The sequence below is a fragment of the Falco biarmicus genome, chromosome 1, assembly GCF_023638135.1.
Source record: "Falco biarmicus isolate bFalBia1 chromosome 1, bFalBia1.pri, whole genome shotgun sequence".
Lineage (NCBI taxonomy): Eukaryota > Metazoa > Chordata > Aves > Falconiformes > Falconidae > Falco > Falco biarmicus.
Window position 1 is genome coordinate 91,708,156 of NC_079288.1, and position 19,915 is coordinate 91,728,070.

The 19,915-nt window shown below is 41.8% G+C and overlaps 1 long non-coding RNA gene across 1 annotated transcript; it reads left to right on the forward strand.

Moving 5' to 3' along the window:
* The first annotated feature begins 6,812 nt into the window (after positions 1 to 6,812).
* On the forward strand, positions 6,813 to 19,081 carry LOC130153046 (uncharacterized). The gene is made up of 3 exons (XR_008823190.1): positions 6,813 to 6,937; positions 10,830 to 10,920; positions 18,814 to 19,081. It is a non-coding gene; the product is annotated as an uncharacterized LOC130153046 (long non-coding RNA).
* The last annotated feature ends 834 nt before the right edge of the window (positions 19,082 to 19,915 follow it).

The window sequence follows — 19,915 nt, forward strand, 5'->3', positions numbered from 1 at the left end:
AGTCTTTCAGCTTTGAAAAAGACACACACACATTGCAGCAACTGCACCCTGAATACGTGCTTAGTGCATGTTTTGATGATGAATCAATTCATGTTAAGAGCGTTTTTCATTTTCTGATGATAAAGCACAAGCAATCATACAGATCACAGAAGAAAATAGTTCTAAAAATTTACATATTCACCAGTTAAAATGTCAGTGGAAAAGTCTTCTAAATAAGTACATTAAATTGTTTACTCTTGATTTTTGAAAATAATGTTATTGTTTTGAAAAAAAAATCGCAAAATTTCAGAGGAAAATGACATCAATTCCTTTGAGATAACGTCTGTCATTCTGGTTATATGTTGAGCAAAACTATAAACTCATGGAGTTATGTCTGCTTACATATTTAGGTCAGAAATTAGTTTTATTTATGAAATTGACTTTTTTTTAAAGCAGAAATAAAGGAAAAAATTTTAAACATCACAAATATTGCTGCCAAGCTTTGCATTTTATAAGTCTCTCTATCATTCTTTAAATAACTTTATTCCCACATCAGGGAAAAAAGACCCGACTTCTGACTGTGCTTTACTGCTAAAGGTATGAAATTTTTTTTTAAAAGGAAGTGTAGGATCAATTTACTGTTAAATGTATTACAGAAGTGAAATATTAAAACACTGCAATGGTATGTTGGAAGCATTTAATTTTGATAGGCATGATGTATAGCTAGGGAAGTAAGTGTACTCAAATAATTATGCTGTCTTTGAAAGACTAGGCAATTTAAAAGTAGATTATCCAATGAGACCGAAGTACTAGTTGTCAAATTTTCAGGAAGTAATTAAACAAGCAGAGGGTCTCTCTTTTTTACTGGCCGTTTCTGGGTTACATAGGGATTATGAAGAGAGACAAGAAAAATGACAGAGCAGGCTAAACAGCACATCAAACTCCCCTTGAAGAAAGCTTTTTTTTTTTTTTTTTTCCGACTTACAAGTAAGCTAGGTAATATTTTGCAATATTTTTTGTGCAGGTATATAAGAAAATGTGCCCTTTGGAAAAGCAGCAGACAGCATGGACATCTTTTTTTTTTTTTTTTTTCCATACCTCTCAATGAAATCTGTGTTGCCCCAAAAGACTAGTTCTCTGCTTAGCCGCCTTTTTTTTTTCTTTTTTTTTTTCTTTTTTTTTTTTTTTTTTTTTTAGGGCTTTTGTTTAGAACTCAGCTCTTCTGGTCGGCTGCCATCTGGCACTCTGCCTTTTCTTTCCAAAAGTAGGGCTGCAATTGTTTCTCCAGCTGCTGTCGGTGCTGCCTGAGCCTTCGCACAACTCCACACCACTCACGGGGAGCCTCAGTCCTCCTCCAGTGTACACAGCTCAGCTTCGTAATGCGCTGGTTTTTCCAGTTCACACACTGCAACACGTAATAGTTGCCTCTGGGTTTCTCAGCAAGATTATGTCAGGTAATGAGCAGATATTTACACGGGTCTTGGTTTGGCTAAGAAATTTTGGTGTCAGACCCTTGGAGCAGAGAGCAAGGGTCCAGCACGGGGATGCAGTTATATGATCAAAAAACACCCACTGGCCAGCGGCAACATGGAGGGCAGGGCTGTGTCTTTAACCCCACCTATTTCCACTTGCCTTGCTTAGGGATGGACAAAATTGCTCAATTTTTAATGATTTGTAAGCCTAAATACTTCATGGAGAAGCAAGATAACTCCATGCATCCTTTGACTTCTACTCAATTTCTTAAATTTCTTTTAAACACAGAAATTGTGGTTTCTCCTTTAACACACACACATACACACACACCAAAAAAAAAAAGAAAAAAAAAAAAAAAAGAAGAAAAGTATTCTAGCCCTTTCAGGTTTTGAAAGGCACTGAGTCTGTCTTCCATTTCCTCGGTGTCTGAGCAACAGTAACACAACCATGTGCAGCTCTTTTTTATTTAGAGTCAATATAATTGCAGTTGATAAGGAACTTGATCCAGCGATTACTAGATGGTATTGTGAGAAGATATCTTTTGGATGAGCCACCTTGGGGAATTTCTGCAGAGAAATCTATGCTTTCTGGATCCTAGGTGGGGTCAGGGTTTAGTTGCAGTTATGCTGAATCAAATTCAAGGTACACAGGAAACTTTAGAATCAGAAAGTACACAGTTACAGAATTTAAGTAATATGAACACCAACTGAAAGCAGAATTAAATACCTGAGTCTAAAACTGTGATTCATAGATCTTAAAGCTTTTAGTGTGCTTAATTCATAGTTGTAGCTTTTCATTCTTGTCCCCATAGTCAGGTTTCAGCAGTCATAAACAAATCACGCAAAATGTAGTGGTTTTGTAAATTCTTCTGTAACCAACCTAGGAATCAACCCTTGAGTATCTAGGTAGTAAGTGCTGTATCAAATCAAGAGGGTTTCTGACTTCAGAAAGCTGAGAAAAAGGCTGATTTATCTGCAGTATGTATTCTGGAGCATGTCTAATAATACAATGTACTCTGAAACTTAATTGCAGGAAAAAAGAAAGGTTCAGTAGTTTGTTCTTGTCTTTACTTGCATGCCAGGGTCCTCTGGTAGTCAGGCTAAAATGACAAGGTCAAGCTATCCCAGGAAAAAGAATAGCCAACTTCAGCGTAGTTATAATGTTTGAATACTTTGAACTATGGTTTAGTTTTGAATTCTCTAAAAACATAAAGAGCCCTGAACAGTAAGTCCAGCTCAAGGCTGGGCTTTGGCACATAGACACTCATATCAATCTCATATCAATTGTTTTTAAGTGAAATAGAGCTGAAATCTGAGGCTCTTCAGAATATACATTAACTTTAATGGTGTTTATGAATTTGTAACAATGAACGATCTAGCTTTTGGCAGTAATGCTGTACTCCTGCTGTTTTCTTAAAAAAACTCAACAACATCCACACAAAAAAAGAAACTCTGATTAATAGAGAGTAACTCCATTTCAGCCGTGCCCTGTTTTGTCCAAATGTCATCTCATCACCAGAGTTATATTCCTAAATTTGTATACACAGAGCTGATCTTCAGGGAGGAAAATAAAGCTCAGCATACCGTTGTGCACTTTTGTGTGTGCATTGCTCCTTTTCTTTCTCTTCTGGACAGGCATGTAGTGACTTTCTAAAAGCAGCCTAGCCGCTGTTTGCAAGATAGCCAAACTATTAAGCATTGCCTGAATAATGAGATGTACTACTTCTACCACAGGGCTCACAAGCTGTTTGGCAGGGTTGTTAACTCAGGCAAATAGAGACATTCTGCTTCTGCATATCTATGCTGACTGTACAAACCAGCTCACATCAGTCTGCACCATCCTCCCAGCTCTTCTTGGTCTAGCACCAGGACAGTTCTTCAGGAGCCCTGGCTCCTTATATGCTCCTTTGGGTAACAGCTCACCATCCATCTCATGACAACACCCATAGAACATATTTCCAAAGTCTGTAAAAGCAGGAATGTAGGAATCTTATACATGAGTGTCCAGCCTCGAAAATGGCTTTCATGCTTATTCTAATATTTCATCCCTCTTTCTCTGTGTACTCCAGTAAAGCAGATGCAAGAGGAGAAATCATCCCAGAAGGTGAGGAAGCAGATCAGATCACTGCAACAGGTTTCTCTGAGAAATGCCCCAGTAAAGGGTCACAGGCAGTAAAAATCCCACTCCCGTCCCTGCAGGAGCCTTTGGGAAACCTCTGGCAGTGTCCTGTGCCCAGATTTGTCGTTGCACTGCCCAACGCAGTAAGCAATACCTGAGACCACTTGGGGGGACTCAAGGTCTGTCTGACAGGACTCTCAGAAAAATAGGATGGGAACCTAAGTATTGTGAATAGCCAGACTGACAGTATAATTGCCTACAAGTAATTGTTTCTCTCTTGACTTGTTCCTGAGGCATGACTCTCCTGTGAGCAAACTGCTGACCCTGCCATTTTCAGTTGCCCAAAGAGCTAATTCTTCCCCCCCTACCAGCCAGCGCTTCTCTCACCTGGTGCTAGGAGTGGTGTGGAAAATTTCCATACTGACAACCAAGCCAGCAAAGGCTCTCTTCACCTTCTTTTTTACCCTCTTATACGATATGCAGGATTTGTCTCTAAGACATAAGGATTTATAGCTGTTTACCTTACCCATTCATTGCTTTAAACTGCAGGACATAGGCTCCTGATTAATGCTGCTGACTACTGAACAGCTGCTGTGCTCTGTTAGGATGACTGGAAGTTGCCAACATGAGCTCTTGGAGCAAAATTTCCTTTTTAAAAAGTCTATAGCTGCCTGTGCAGCAAATAATCCAACATTTCCATAACAAAACCCTAGAGGTGAACTTGTAAATGAAATGTATGCTTTCACTTTAAAAATGGGAATTTGAGAACCTCAGTAAGAAGATTTTTTTTTTTTTAATTTTGAGGCAATCCCCTTAAATGTTTTCACTTCCACATCTCATGAATGGTTATATATTTTTTAAAAACAAATTACCTTTACTCTTTTTTAATCATCTTTGTATTTCTACATGAAAACTGCATTTTCAAAACACTTTCTGGTAGTTGGAAAATTGAGATGGTAGGACATGATGACTAGAAGATGATAGCTATTTTTCTTAAGACTTTCTGCAGTTAGAGTTGTGATGGCCTGGAGTGAGGTGAGAGGCCATTGCTCTTCTGCAGTTGCACCATCTGATTAGGAATGTGACACTACATAGTGTTGATGACACTAAACAGGCCCTTTTCACCCTCTCCATGCCTGGTAAAGCCAGATATGCACCTGCATATCAAGAATATTATACACTGGTTGTAAAGACACTTATGACTGCATCCATAATATACAGGAGAGGTATCAGAAAAAAATACTACTGATATTTGTTAGGAATATGTATATGTGCGCATCAATTCCATTTTAGGACAGGTCTGTTAACGGACTGATTTTTTTTCTTAACTGAAACAGCTGAATGGAACTGGTTGTACTGTCTGTGGAGTCACCAGCCTGCTGGTTTTAATGGAAATTATGCTGGAATCAGTGTCGTGGGAGAGGCTGACCTGAGAAGAGGCCAAATGATTGCAAACCGGTTTGGGACAGGTGGGGGAGGTCCCCCTTCACGCCCCGGAGAGGGGTACCCTGACGGTCATATTTGAGCAAAGGAGTGTTTGAGAGTGGTTCTGTAGATGGCTGTAACACTGAGATCTGCAGACTGCAGATCATCGGTATATTTTCATGTGGAGAACACTGAGACATTAAATCGAAGCTGTTAATTGCAGTTGTTATCAATTACTGCGGGTGCAGAGGGATTACAGGCAGGAACATGACTGATCTGCAGTCTGAAAGCGTGTGTCCAGAGCATCCTTTGGCATCGTGCATCCTCTCAAGCTGCCGAGCGAGAGTAATTCTTTAAAAAAAGAGTGGTGTGAATAACTTCACAGTTCCAGTGAAAGAGTTTGGTCGTATGCATCTTCTTCTGCGTTTGGAAAATTATTGGGCGTGATTACAAATGCAGGGAGAAAAACTTGTGGGTTTGTCTGAGAGACGCCGAAAAGCCTTCCCTCGGGGAATCGTTTTCAGCCCTTTGTCGTATTAGCTCAGAGTTAGAAGGCTCTGGATTTTGCCACAAATAATTAAGATACAACTGATTTCGGGGACCTTGTTTGATCCTTTGGTTTCTGTGCAGAGAAACATGAGTACGAATGCACTGGCCAATACACTTAGTTTAAAAAGAAAACCCAAAAAGCTCTGCCAAAGCTTTTTGGGTTTTTTTTCCTCTTTTCCCTAGCTAAAAGGCCATGTTCTTTCTTTTGCTAGTCCCGCTGCCCTCCTCGAGCAGCACAGGTTATTTGCAGATGGGGGGGCGGGAAGAGGTGTTTCCTTTCATCGGCTTTTATTTGCACGTTTGCAGCCGGGTTGCAGGTTCCCCGCCGCTCCCTGCCCCCGCCTCCCGCTGCACCCTCTCACGTAAAGAAGAAGCCCCTGGGGAAGGTTTTCGTGCCTCTCAGCCTTTCCCCGTCTCCCGGACTCCTCCTAATACTTTTTTTTTTTTTTCCTTCTTTGGGGGCGGCTGGGCTGGAGCTGAAGGCGAGGGTAGGTGCCCCGCCGCGGGCTGGGGCAGGCTCCGAGCGCCCCGGCCGCCCTCCCCGGCGGCACCGCCTACACAAAGGGCTCGCTTTTGCTTTGCAATGAGTTCGCTCAGATTTATTTACTTTTGCTCTTTCTGCCGTCCCTACACGTATGTAGTGTTTGTAGCTCCTGTCAGCTTTGGGATTGGGTTGGGGGTTTTGTGGTGGTTTTTTTTCTTCTCCCTCTCCCCAGGTTGTTTATTTGTGTTTCTGTGGAGGCGGTTCTAAGTCAGATGCCGGTGCCGGGGAGGGCTCCGTCCAGCCCGACTCGACGCAGAGCCGGCTCCCCGCCGCGGCGGGCGGGTGGCGGAGCGGGCTGTCATGAGCCGTCGGGACGGGTGAGGGCTCCGGCCGGCGCAACCCCCGCCTGGGCATGGCTGGGGGCTCCCCGCGGCTCTGGGAGTGCCCGAGGAGCCCCAGTTGGGTGGGCGGCTTCTTCCCGACACGTCGGAGGGGGCATGCCGAGCCCAGCCCCAGCAAATCCCCTAAAAAAACCAAACCAACAAACAAAAAACCCCCAAAACCAAACCCAAACAAAAAAACCACACCGAACCCACCAGGGTTTTCTAGGAGAAGAAGGATTTCCCCATGACGGAGGGGCTGAGGCGAAGTGGGGTGACCCGAAGCGGCGGGGACCATGCTTGGCACCGGCGGGTCCTGCGGGACTTTCCCGGAGCGCCTTATATGGCGGGGGGGGGGGGGGGCGCCCCGGGCACGGCTCCGAACCGCGGGGGAGCTGCTGCGTGTTACACGCACGCGTGTGTCGTTCTAGGTGACAGAGGCAGCGGCTACCGCAGGAGACGGGGGATCTCTGAGGGGAGCCCGTCCCGCCAGAAGGGAGAGTAATGGCATCCCTCCCGGCCGCGGAAGGTAAACCTCATGTGGCCGCTGTGGGTTGGGGGTTGGTTTGTTTGTGGTGGTGGTTTGAGCTTTTTGGTTTGAGTTTCTCGTGGGGTTTATTTTGTTGGTTTATCCCATTTATTCGTTTCTTCTTCTTCTTCTTCTCCCCCCCCCCCCCCTTCTCTTTTTCCTTCCTCTCGGCGTTTACTGAATGGCACGGACCTGCCGGGGGAGAGGGGGCTCTGGCCCCGCGCTGGGTGGCGGGGGAGCAGCGCGGGGACGTGGCGCCCGCCCGCCGCCCCCTCCTCCCCCCGGCGCCCCCCGCCCCTCGCTCCTGCCGCGCAGCTTCGCCCCCAGCGCCGCGGCCTCCGAGCGGTACCAACGGGCGGCGGCGACGCGGCGGGAGAGGGCACTTCTCCCCCGGAGCTCCTCCCGTTTCTTCCGTGAAGAAATGGAGGGTCTGGGGGCCCTGGGAGTAAAGCCGAGGGTCTGTCTATGTTGCGTTAAAACGGGGGAAAAAAGAGAAACCTCTCGGAGCGGCCACCTGCTCCTCCCGCGGCTCCCCCCACGCCGGAGCTTTTATGGTCCATACACAGTACAACAGGAGCGGCCGGTCATCGGCTCAGCAAAGGAGGCGTTAGAGGCAGCAGCGCTCGGGCACCGCGGGCCGAAAGCCTGGCCGCCCCCGGCGGGCGCGGGCCGCGGTGGTTCCGCAGGTGGCTGAGCCGCGCCTCGCCCCGCCGGCTGGGCACCACCGGCCGCCTGGGGGGCGGCAGCCGCCGGGCGCAGGGCTCCGCGCCGCAGTAACGGGCATTCACCGAGAGAGTTACTGCCAAATGAATGCCGGGATTCAGGCTTCCATTTAATGCCGGATAAACATCTCAGTAACCATGAAAGCAGGCCAATAACTTTTATAGAGGAAAGAAAAATATTTAAAGTCGGTAACCTCTCCAGTAGCTGAAAACTACCTTCTGACAGCAAACGGGATTTTTCCCTCCTCGTCGAATCAAAGAAACTTCTATACTTACACTTCACCCTGAAAGGTCTACTATTTTAAAAGTAACAACACCCCGCAGGACAATTTTTCAGCTTTAGAAGTACCTTTTGAACCCAACCAAGCCGAAGCGTTGCCTGCGGGCAGCCCTGCAGGCTCAGAGCCGCGGAGAGCGGAGCATCCGCAGGGTGTGCTAGGACTGTCGCCTACCCGGGGGGGCGCAGAAGTGTCACCCTCCACTGCAGGTCCTGAAGCTTTTCCTACAAGTTTTCTTTTTGATCTGCTTGCTGTCAAACGAAGTAATTGCCGAAAGGAGTTACCCGCTCTGGCGCTGTGCCTTCAGGTAGCAGAGGTTTTACAGCTGTAAACTTCGCATTTTCTGAGCGTCTCCGGCTCATCTCCCCCCCCCCCCCCCCCCCCGCCTCCTCCAAGCAGCACCGCAGCTTCCGAGGGCTTTACAATTCGAATCTGGTTCGGTGTTACTCAGTCGCGAAGGGGTGGGTTATGTCGCCGTCTCTGCCCATTTAAAATGAATCGACTGGTTCTAGTGACTTGGCGGCTGTGGGTGGAGGCCGAGCGGGGTTTTCGCAGCGCGGCAGCGCTGCCCCCGCCGCCCCTCACCGGGGTCCCTGCTCGGAAAGGCAGACGCGGCGTCGATGACCGCCGCTGTCGCTGGCTTCGCGAAGGCTGCCGCCTTTTGCCGTTGAAAATCCACTTCGGCAATTTCCCCAGGTGGGCCCCTGTGTATTAATATTCTCTTTAATGTTAACGTTACTTAAAAAAAACTCAAAGAAAGAAAGAAACAAACACAAAAAACAACCCCCCAAAAAGGCGCTTGCGACTTTGAATTTTTACCTCTTCTCGGACATGGTTCTAAGCTCTTAATTTTATCCGTGTGAACGAAAGCCGTAAAGATTGAGGTATGGATTCATAAAGGTAGGTACATAAGTGAACATGCAGCTATATGTGAGTGTGTGCTTATATATATAAGCAGTTTTCTCACTTGTTCATAGCACTTCCCTTGAAAAAGAAAAGAGGCTGAAACGGCTAGCCCTCCTCAGATTAAAATCTGCCTGTTATTTTTAAGTGTTTAAATCCTTTCATCGGGATTACGGTTTTATTCCAAATGAAGAAGTATAGGGATCTCGCTTGTTGCAGGAAAAAAAAACAAACAAAACAAACGAACCAACCTCAAAATATTTTCTCCACCTTCCCACCGCCAAAACAACGAAACAATGAAACCCCTGAGCATCCGAGCATTTTGGGGTTTTCTTTTGCTTTCGTTAGTCAACGCTGAGATTTAACAAACGGTTACAGGTTGGAAAACACATTTGAAAACAGTAGGGTCACGTTACGACAAAGGTCTGGCCAGCATTAATCCAGTGTTTGGAAAACAGTTGACAGTTGTGAGGGTTTCCCCCCTCCCATCCCTCTCCTTCCTTTCCTTTAAAAAAAAACCCCAACCCTTCCACAGGGAATCACAAACCCTGTCTCAGTTGCTCTAGGTGGAATCCCCCCTCCATTTCCACTTGCAACCAGCACGAAGGGGTAAATTAGAAGATCATTTAATTATTTTCATTCTAATCTCTTTAATCCCCCTTATACTAGGAGCAAATGATGATAATGGGATCCACATGGAAAAGACCCCCGGGAGGGCGGGTTAGGGCAGGGGGATCTTCCCAGCCCTACGCCCTGGCAGGTGGAGACCGGGTGGGGCGGAGCAGGGCTCGGCTCGGCTCTAAAATAAATAACGCGTTGGAGTAAGGCTCCTTCATCCCTGGGCAGCTTATTTTATTTTATGCTTTTTTTTTTTTTTTTTCCTCCCCTCTAAGTGACGCGGCTGTAAAGTGACCCAGTTGTCGCCCTGTAGTAACAGGGGACCCTCCTGAAACAGGGAGGCAGGGCGGGAGATAAGACCCCGCTGACCCCGCTCGCCCCGCTTCCCCCCGCTCTCTCCATCGCCTCCTCGGAGCCTCAGCAAGGACGAGCTGATTAATTTTCTGCGTTCGCCTCGGTAATCCCCGCGGGCACCCGCGCAGGACCCCGGCTGCAGGGGCTCCGCTCGAGCCCCGGCCGGGGAGGTGGAGAGGAGGAGGAGGAGGAAGGGCATCTTATCAGCGGTATCAGTAATAACCGCTGCCGTAGTAATACTGCCGTCTGAGGTTGCAGGAATAGAGCCAACAGCAGGATCACCGGGCGCTTGGCTTTCTTTGGATGTTTGCAGATCTGTACAAACACGGAACCTGCCGCTTTTTATAAACACGTTGCAGGACGCAGTCAATCAATCATACTGGCAAGCAAGCAGACCAGGAGCCTAGGATATATGCAAGGTAGAAATATACACATATAAACCCTGTCAACTTTGTAGTATTTACACTTTTTAATTTTTTTTTCCTGTAAGCCGTTCTAAGAGAAACTGTATCTAGAAAGATCCCAATAAAGCTAGGAAATCGCAGTGAAAAAGTAGGAGGTGTTGTTAGAAAGTTATGTATTACATTGTATGTTTTAATACCAGCAAGGGAAATGTTAGAAAAGAGAAGGAGAAAATAAGTGTTTAAGCAAGTTGGAGACTTAAAAAAAAATAAAAAAATCCTATTATACCTATGGTCAGGGACACAATTTCAAGAGTATGTGGCTGAAAAATGTGAAACCTGGTCATTTTAAAATACGAGGCAATAGATATATCTGGAAAAGACATGAGTTTACCAGATTTTCTAGTCAGCAAAGTATTCTTCATGTTGCAGTCATTTCTAGTCTTACTTTAATTTGAAACATATTTGTATCCAGGGATAGGTCCCTGCAAATGCACCTCTGCGCTTTTTTTTTTTTTTTTCTGCTTTTTTTTTTTTTTTTATGATCTTTTGATAATAAGAGCTCTGCACGGCATGGAGTTTGTGCCCTCTCTGACACAGAGTCTTTTGCTTGCAGGAGGACATGTGTGAAGAAGGAATCCATAGCACAAAGAGCATAACAGATCTGTAGCATCCTAGTAATGCAGAAAGAATAGTTACATGCCAAGGTAGGAGAAAATCAAGGTCTGGGATTTAAAAGAGGGGCATATTTTGGGCTGGTGTAAATTAGGAATTTCACTGAAACAGAGAGGTGGCTGATACTGCAGAAATGGTGTGTGGTTGTTCTTACGTTGCCATAGTCTGAAACTGTGGCCCTTTCTTCTGGATAGTGAGCATCAAGGAAAGCCCTGGGCTGCTGTGGCCTGGTGGGAGAATGATGCTCAAGAGAGCAGAAGCTGTGCTTTGACAGGAGTATCAAGGGAAGCTTTTCCCAGCTGGCAAAACCTGCCAAACATGTTTGTAGAACTGGGGACCAGAGTGTTGGTTTTGCTCAGGAAAGACCTTGTGACTGCCTTGCTGCTATAGAGCCATTTTCAAGCATATTTTTCTTTTGTTGCGGTTACTGCATTTGTTGTAATAAAGTTTTCTTTTTGAGAATAAACTTGATATTAAACTCACCTTCATTTCATCGTAATCTGTTAAAACAAATCTTAGAAGGAGCCCGAACCAAATACTACTCATGTCAAGAGAGTGGTTTGTGGTGCTGCCCTTCCAAGCTGGCTGGGTCTTGCAGACATAAATAGGAAAGTTGGTGTCATTGGTTTCTCAGAAATTTGAAAGTATGCGTTTAAAAGGTGTGTATCATCAGCATAATAGGGATTGGGTTATTCATCTGCTTACACATAAAACCCCCTCTGTAAGGACTTGTGTTTAAAACAGATTGAATCACTTGATTGCTTAAAGGCCATTTTCATTTTTGTATAACAATTTATACTTATCACCATGTGAGAGCTTCATCAGTCAAAGCTTTATTCTTGTGAACCTGATATATGATTTTCCATAGCGACATATTATGGAGTCCTTTCACAGAAACTTGTCTTGAGCTAAGGTAGATAAGACTGACACAGTTGGGGATAAAATTATTAATTGACAATTTTCAGTTAAAATAGTACATGAAATAAAAAATAATAATAACTAATAAAAATAACTAAAAAAAGATTCTGTAAATATTTAATAACTTTGATGTAAGTGATATTTTTGTAAGCACAGTAACACCAGTTCCACGTTCTAACTTTCTGGGGTAGTAATTGTAAGGTGACTCTCTTCTCCTCTCAGATACCAGTGGATCAGTTTGGGCTCACACAAAGTTTACAATCTTTATGCACAAAAATTCCACAGGAATGGTATTTTAATGTTACAGAAAAACTGTGAAAGCTCACACATTTTTTTTTTTTTTTATACTCAAAGATTCACAGTCTCCCCCCCTCCCCAAGTATAATTGATTGTTAAGAATGATATAAACAAGGTCTTTTGGAAATGAAGAAAGTGAAAAAGGAGGAAAGGGGGAGAGATTAATATAATACACATACCTGGCAGTGTAAAAACCCCACCCAGCCAGCCAGCCTGGTTTTCTTCAGCCTTTGAGCATACCTTCTAAACGTTGTGATATGGCAAGTGTCAAATCTCTTTCTGAAAGATCTTACCTCTGAAGACAACGCTACTGACTCACCAGACTCTGAGAAGTGCCAGCCAGAGCAGACAGGTGCTATTCATTGGCATATGAACAAATACATTCTCCTTCGCTACGTTATTTGGTATACCTGCACCCTGAGATTTGGCTACAAAGGGGGTGAAACCAAAATGGCACTTTAATCACCACTTAAGAAAATCAGATTATAGTTTACTAAAACTGAGACACCTTTTCTTTTAGACCAATATTCTGCTATGCCTGTACAGGTGGGACTCTGCTATTTATTTTACAGACCTCCTATGCATCATGGGCATTGAATTTCATTATTTCTCTTTTCTCTGAGGTTAAATGCTTTTTGACTACGGCATTGCTTATGTTAAGTACCAGTATTACTTGCACTACTTGTAGTAAGCAGAAAGCCTCCAGAGAGTCAACCTGCTTTTGTTTCTCTGCTTTACTGAGAATAGGTTATCCAAAAAGATTTGAGAATACTGCTATGTTGCAGTCGATAACACAGTGACATTTATCAGCTTAAACAGTGTGCTGAAACCATGGGTCTGTCAGAAGGTCAGGGATTAAAGATACTTCTAAGCTTTTGCTTCTTTCAAACCATATGACATCTTGACTCTACTCCGTGAGTTACTGATTGGCTTTTGACAGTTGTGGGGCTGGAATTTCACTAGGGTGTATCTTGGAAGTTGTGTGGTAAGGATAATGTTGATAAGGCTCTGCAACTGTTACCTCACAGTCGATGCATAATTATGGTTAGTTCAAGCATGTAGTGAACAACTTCTATAATAGACTAAAGACCACTAATCAGCATTGGTGGAATTAATTTGAGGATGATTTTGGAATAATTACGAGGTTGAAGTTATTGACATAAAGCTGTTTGATTGGCAACATAGGCTTCCTTTTCTGTTTTATTGTTGTTGTTTTGTATAATAGAACAATGTACTTAAAAAACGTTGACTCTCACTGAGAGTACATCTTAACTGCTAACTTCTCATTTCTGTTATTTAACCAGTGTTAAGAAATTGCAGAGAACATTATATGTTTTAAAGATAACAAGACTACACACCACCCATTTACTAATTTGAGGGGAAGAGCAGAGTAGGCTGCAAAGGGAGGCTGCTCAGCCTCACTGGGGACAGCTGCGGAGAGGAGCAGACTTGTCAGAAGGGCAGGAAGGCTGTTAGGTTACCGCAGGAAAGAGGGAGGATGACGTATGAATATGGCTGGGACCAGGTATCCTCTTACAGAAACCACCAATCTCACCTCTCAAAACTTCTGTCTTAATCTGCATTAAAACTAACAAGATATTAGTTTTAATGAAGCCTTTAATGAAAAGAAAATAACTTCCTTTAGCTTTCCTCCCTTTTTACTAATTTCTGTTTTCAGACCCAGGTCATAAATCTTGATTTATGTTTAACAATTTAACTTAATATTACTAAATATTACTCAATTATAGGAATTTCCAATGCATTTCAGGGTCTTCGTGATTATAAATACAATCTTTTATATAGGAAGTCAGCACAATGTCTATCTATGTACCATTTAAATCTTCAAATTAGCCCTTCAAGTGCTGTGATTTTCAGTATATGTTATGCAGCACAATGTACACTGTGAACACTTAATACCAATAAAAGGAAATAATAATATATTTATACATTTATTTTTAAAAAGCTGAAAAAAGTTTTAGTAAAAGCTGAGTACTAATCATGTCACTTCTGTATTTTATTACACATCTAAACCATATATATAGGGAAAAAAGATTCAAGTGTTTCTTTATCATATTTTTACTGTTATAGATAAATGTTGTATATCTACTGTAAATTTTGCTGCTAAGCCAGAAAAAAACCCCACGCCCAAGAAAACCAGCTTTTGCTAGTACGAAGCAGAAATGGTACTGTGAGACAGAGACAGCATGGAACAGTAAAATATTTGTTGATATAAATTCCTAAGTGGAATTTAGAAATAATATAAATGTTATATATATAACTAACTAATTAAATAAGTTATATGTAATATGAAATGAAGAATGAAAAAACGCATGATCTTGACAGTCACTAAGAAGCACACTGAGAGATGCGCTTCCGTAGCACTTCTAAAGCAGTTCTCTGTTTTCCTTGCTTGTTCTGTCACACAGGTGATCAATGCTGCAGAAGGCAAGTAAGCTTAAGAAGTTCTGCCATTACAAAAAAATATATTTTGATTCAGTTGCATTACATGTAATATGAGAATTAGTCTGAATTCTGGATATGGAGATGGAAGCAGCAGTTGTGAAAATGCTTTTTTCAACAGGTAAGAAATGGCAAAGATAAAAGTCATGCTAGGAACACCTGTGGCACCATGCTCCATAGGAGTATGTTCTGCCTGGTGTAGCAGAGCAGTACCAAGTCTTTTTCATCATCTACATCTCTGTGAAGCCTCACAGGAGCTTTGGCCTGCTGACTTAGTGGGTAGGACTCATGTGCAAGGGGGTCCACAGGAGCGAATGAGAAGTCAGTTTTTGGATACAGGGCTATGTGACTGCAGAAAGACTTGTGCAGCACAGGCAGTTGATATATGTTTTCTTAGAAGGGGAAGGCTGCTTTTGAAATTAAAATCTCCTTTCCTGTTCTTGTTTATTTCATGTGGAAGGAGAGCACAATGCTCAAACGGTGGCCCAACAGATTAAATTTCACCAAGGAAAGTGAAAAAGGCAAATTATAAATAATTATAAATATCTACCAGACATTTCAAAAGAATTGCACATTTTCTTATGTTATGGTTACATACAACTAGTATTGCAAACTTGCTAGGTTTTGGGTATTGGCATCATGCGCACACAGCTGTGCTTGCCTGGAGTCCACCAGAGCATTCCTTGCCACTTGGCAGCCTGTTTGCATGCGTAGGGCTCAGAGGATGAGATCCCCCTAATGGAATACAGCCAGAAATGAGGCAGGTTGCATAGATGGTCTTCGTCCAGAAAAACTTACCGGAATGAGCTTTGATCATCCCTGCCGCCTTTAAAGAATTTCTTGTTTGCATGGATTATAGGATTTTCCAAATGGTTAAATATAAAGGCTATGCCTGCTCTGAAAACTTAAGTTTATACTGGTATCCACTGTCAAAACCAGACTATTGAAATAACAAATGAGGTTCACTTCCTCAGAATGTGTAAATGTCCCAACTTAAGAGTTAAACTTTCAACAGCTGAAAGACAATACCATTGACATGTACCTGGCACTAGTTACTCAGGTTTATTTTTTCCTGGAAAGCTGTTTTGGGCGACAGAGTGGCGTCCGGGTTTCCCAGGTTGTTGTGCTGACAAACTGCAGTGGTGGTAAAGGCAGGGAGTCTGACAAAATCTCATTAATCATTTTAAATTAAATCCAACATTCCTCTCCAACACTGCCAAGAAAAAAGCTAACTTTTACAAATGAATACCCTCTCTGAGAAGAACTGGTATCCTGACCGTGCTGCTTTCACATAAATATGCTTGACTTCCGTTACATACACATACTCAGTAAGCGGTATTTTTAAACTTAAAAAATAATGTATTTGTTGGATTGCTAGAAATCTGAAAAGTGCTTTTTGCTCATTCTCTGTATTAGGTGCTATGAGTGAATTACATAACTAAAAATCAGAACCTCTTCAGTCTTTCAATGAATCATAGGTTTTTGCTTTTTTAAATTATAGAGCAAATACAGAAAGTTCCTTTTCAATGCAAAAAAAATCACATAGGGAATGCAAATATTCTGTGTAAACGTTTTCTAATCCATCTCTTCTTTAAGCTTTTTTTATATGAATAAGAAAGGAAAATGCAAATTTATTAACATCATTGTCAGCAAAAGCACTGAAGTGATGAAGGAGCAACATGATCTCTCTGAAGCTTTTCACATACACATTAATATCTGTAACTAATCCTAACTATCTGGTTATGATTTAATTACACACATTGTATGGTAAATCTTAACTTTTAACATCTGATAAATAATATTAAGACAATCACATAAAATTTTATCTTACTAAAATCACTATTATAGGTAGATTATATAAGTTTGTATATTATTTCTCTTTAAGGCAAAATGAAACCATAATGTGCCTATGGGAGACACAGGAAATCCTTTAAGTCTGTTCTTTGTCCATTTTAATAGTGCTTTTGAGATTAGAGTGGTAGATTTTACAATGGCAGAGAACAAGTCATCAGCCTTAATGTTTATTAGTTTTGATACTTACATGAAATATGTGAAAAGAAAAAAAAAACCAATTCAATATATTGCAAGTAAATCTGACTTTTCTAAATACTTACTGTTGTTATTTTGACGTTTTAACATGATCAAGTAGGTATTCCTCAATTTTGCTTAAACACTTAAAATAATTTAGTACTTGTTTTCTAAAAATAGAACTATAAAAAAAAATCAGATTGCACAATGACAACCTTACACAGAGAAAAAAAAACCTATTACCACTTGAAAACAAGAGCAATTCCTGTTGATAAATTTGTTTATATAAAGAACATTAGTAAACTGCAGTATACTGAAGAGGAAACAGTAATGTTTATTTGCCTAGCTAGACAGTTTATTTTCCTAAAACTGTATTTTGAAACTGTTTATAATTTTTCTTTTTCCATTGAGGGCGAGTGGGAGGGAAAGGTTGAAGAAATTCAGGGTTTTTTTCCCTGAATGCGAATTTCTTGCCCACATCAAAACTGACAAACGTCTCTAACTTACAATTGTTTGGGCTTTCATATGTTGAAGGACCCTTGATTTATTTTAAAAAGCCAAAGCTATATAAATCTATTGTTTAGAGTATGAATGGAAAGTATTCAAGACAGAAGTAGAGTTTTGCGAAAATGTAGATTATCAGACACTGTCTATAACTAAACCACCTGAATATGTAATACATGCCATATTCCTTGAACAAATGCAGCGAGTCTCAGACTTCAATACAGGCAAAAATGAGCTGTATTGTGTGCCCCTTTACAGGGACACAGGTATACTCATTTCCTCTTCATGAACAAAAAACAATTGTCCTTCTGTCACATCTGTGCATGCTAAAGTTAGCAAAATTTCAGAAATGGCCATTCTGAATACTGCTTGAGTGTCTTTTAGGACCAGAATAACTAGTGTTTGCAGGGGGATGGGCTGCAGGCTCATTTTTTCCTTCAGCACTACGTGCAGCCGGTGTGAAGGCAACATCACATAGCCAAAGTTCCAAGGACAGGCAGTGGTGGAATCACTGTAGCTCAGGAATCACTTTGCCGTTATGAGGATGATCATGCTCATAACTTAGAGGTCTGGGATCCTCTAAGTCTCCTGAAGTGCTTCATCAAGTAACTATGCCCACATCATATCATTAATGATGCCTGGATCAATCACTATTTTCTTTTAAAGTACATGGAGACACCAATAGGACACCAATGCACTGAAGACGACACTGTCCAGCACTTCGTTTTTTGAGGGCTTTTAGTGGATGACTAAGAGAATTCAAACTTTACCTTCCACACTTTGTTACTGTTACTTTGCATTGTTACACCTACTTAAGACTTTTTTTTTTTTTCTTTCATGACAGAAATTTGCCTAACTATGAAAAGTCTAGACTCTTAAACCACAAAAAATTACTTCTCTGCCACTCTGGAGAAATACTTCAAAAGAAGAAAGGACAGAAGAAACGTCTATTGTAATTTTTTTGTTTCTTGGTTGCCTCTAATAGAATTCACACTTGGCATGTTGTGTTTGCTGTTTTCTGTTCCAGTCCGCATTAGTAGACTAGTAATTAGTAATGTAGATTAGTAATGTAGAGCGTGAGCTGGTGCTAACCATCTAACATTGTTCAAAATCCTATTGTAAAGATCAGATGCTGTTATCTGCATGTGATTAGGACTATTTTTTTTTTCTCTCTTTTTTTTTTTTCCCCCAGACTTGCGTCTTACGGAAACTTTAACCATACCATCCTGTTTCTGATTTATCTGCTTGGATGTTACACTGGCCTTGAAGCTTTCTAAACCTTGTTAATAGACGTACTCATCTGTTCCAGAAAAAAAGATTCTGTCTGCCTGGAGGCTTTGTTCTGTATCTCTTTGAGGATGGGAACTAAGCATAACTCGAAATTAAGAGAAATGTAGATTAACAATTCATACTCTTGAATCAGTGCAAAATCAAAACCAGCATCACTAATGTCAACATAAGTACAAGTCAGAAGAGAATCAGACCTCACTCTGCATTTGTGGTTTGAGAAGAAAACATCTCCTGATAAATCAGTTGTAATTAAAATCACTGAATTCTTCTTTTTACATGTGTAACTTCTGAGAAGTGTTTTGTGGAAAGCCATATTCTGCAGTCTTCATATAAGATCGCTTTAAGGAGCACAGAGACACATCCTTTATTGTTGGTTTTACAGATTATATTAAATGTTTTTCAACTTTTTTTTTTTTTTTTTAATACAGGACCAAATATGTGTGCCTTAAAGTTCCCCAGCGTTCTGTATACTCTTTATTTGCATTTGAGATTACTTGACCACTGTGGAATGCATCCTTGGGCTTTCTGAAATCCATGAAATGACACAGGGTGATGAGAAGTTATCCTGAGAGAAGGGGGTGATATTGCAAAACCTGTCTGGAAGATAGCGGCAATACTGCTGGTTCCTGGCTTGGGTTGTGTATGCTACACGAATACAAATGGCATTTACGCTTGATTAAAGGTAATGTAATCAAACCCACAACTTTTTCTGGGTGCATTTTTGCATATGAACCAGGGCTATAAACAAAATGTACTAAACCCTTGAAATAGGAGCAGTAGCTACATTTCTTTTTCTCCCTGTCATTTATGTAGCCCTTATGTGGACTATCACTGTCATCACTCTTCTCATATCCAAGACAAATGTAACACCCTCTAGGTGCCAAACAGAAAGCAGCACTGTGGTCGAAGTGCATGCCTGTGTAGAGTATGACCTGCATTCAATTCCTGGCTATGCCACAGGCTTCCTACATTAAAAATCAGATTAATTTGTAAAACAGAACACCTTCCTACCTCACCTCATGGTGTGGTAGGGAAAAATGACACATTTACTTGTTACCATGATAAATCCAGATGATAGCAACAGCTGAATAATATGTAAACAAACATAATCAGGAACAGCTCTGATTTCAACTACGTGTTACATCAATTTCAGAAAAGCACTGCTCCACGAGTTATCTGAACAAAAACCTGCAAATTCTCATTCAATTCTTGCACATGCATGGTAGCTGCACTGCTAATATTCTACATACTGCAGAAAATTTGTAAGACACAACCTGACTACAACCATTTTTAGAAGTATTTTCGTAAATCCAGACCTATTTAAAATCTAACTACAATGACAGATTTAGAAAGAGTAATTCAGTCTCTGTGTCTGAAATAGCTCTCCAGTCCTGCACAGTCACTGCTCTAATCTTGCACAGTCAGTTTTTACCAGCTTTAGCAATGAGTCATCTGGTACATATTTGCGTAGGCATTTCCATCATTGACACTTCCAGACTGAGGGAAGCAGTTGAAAGCAGCAACAAGTTA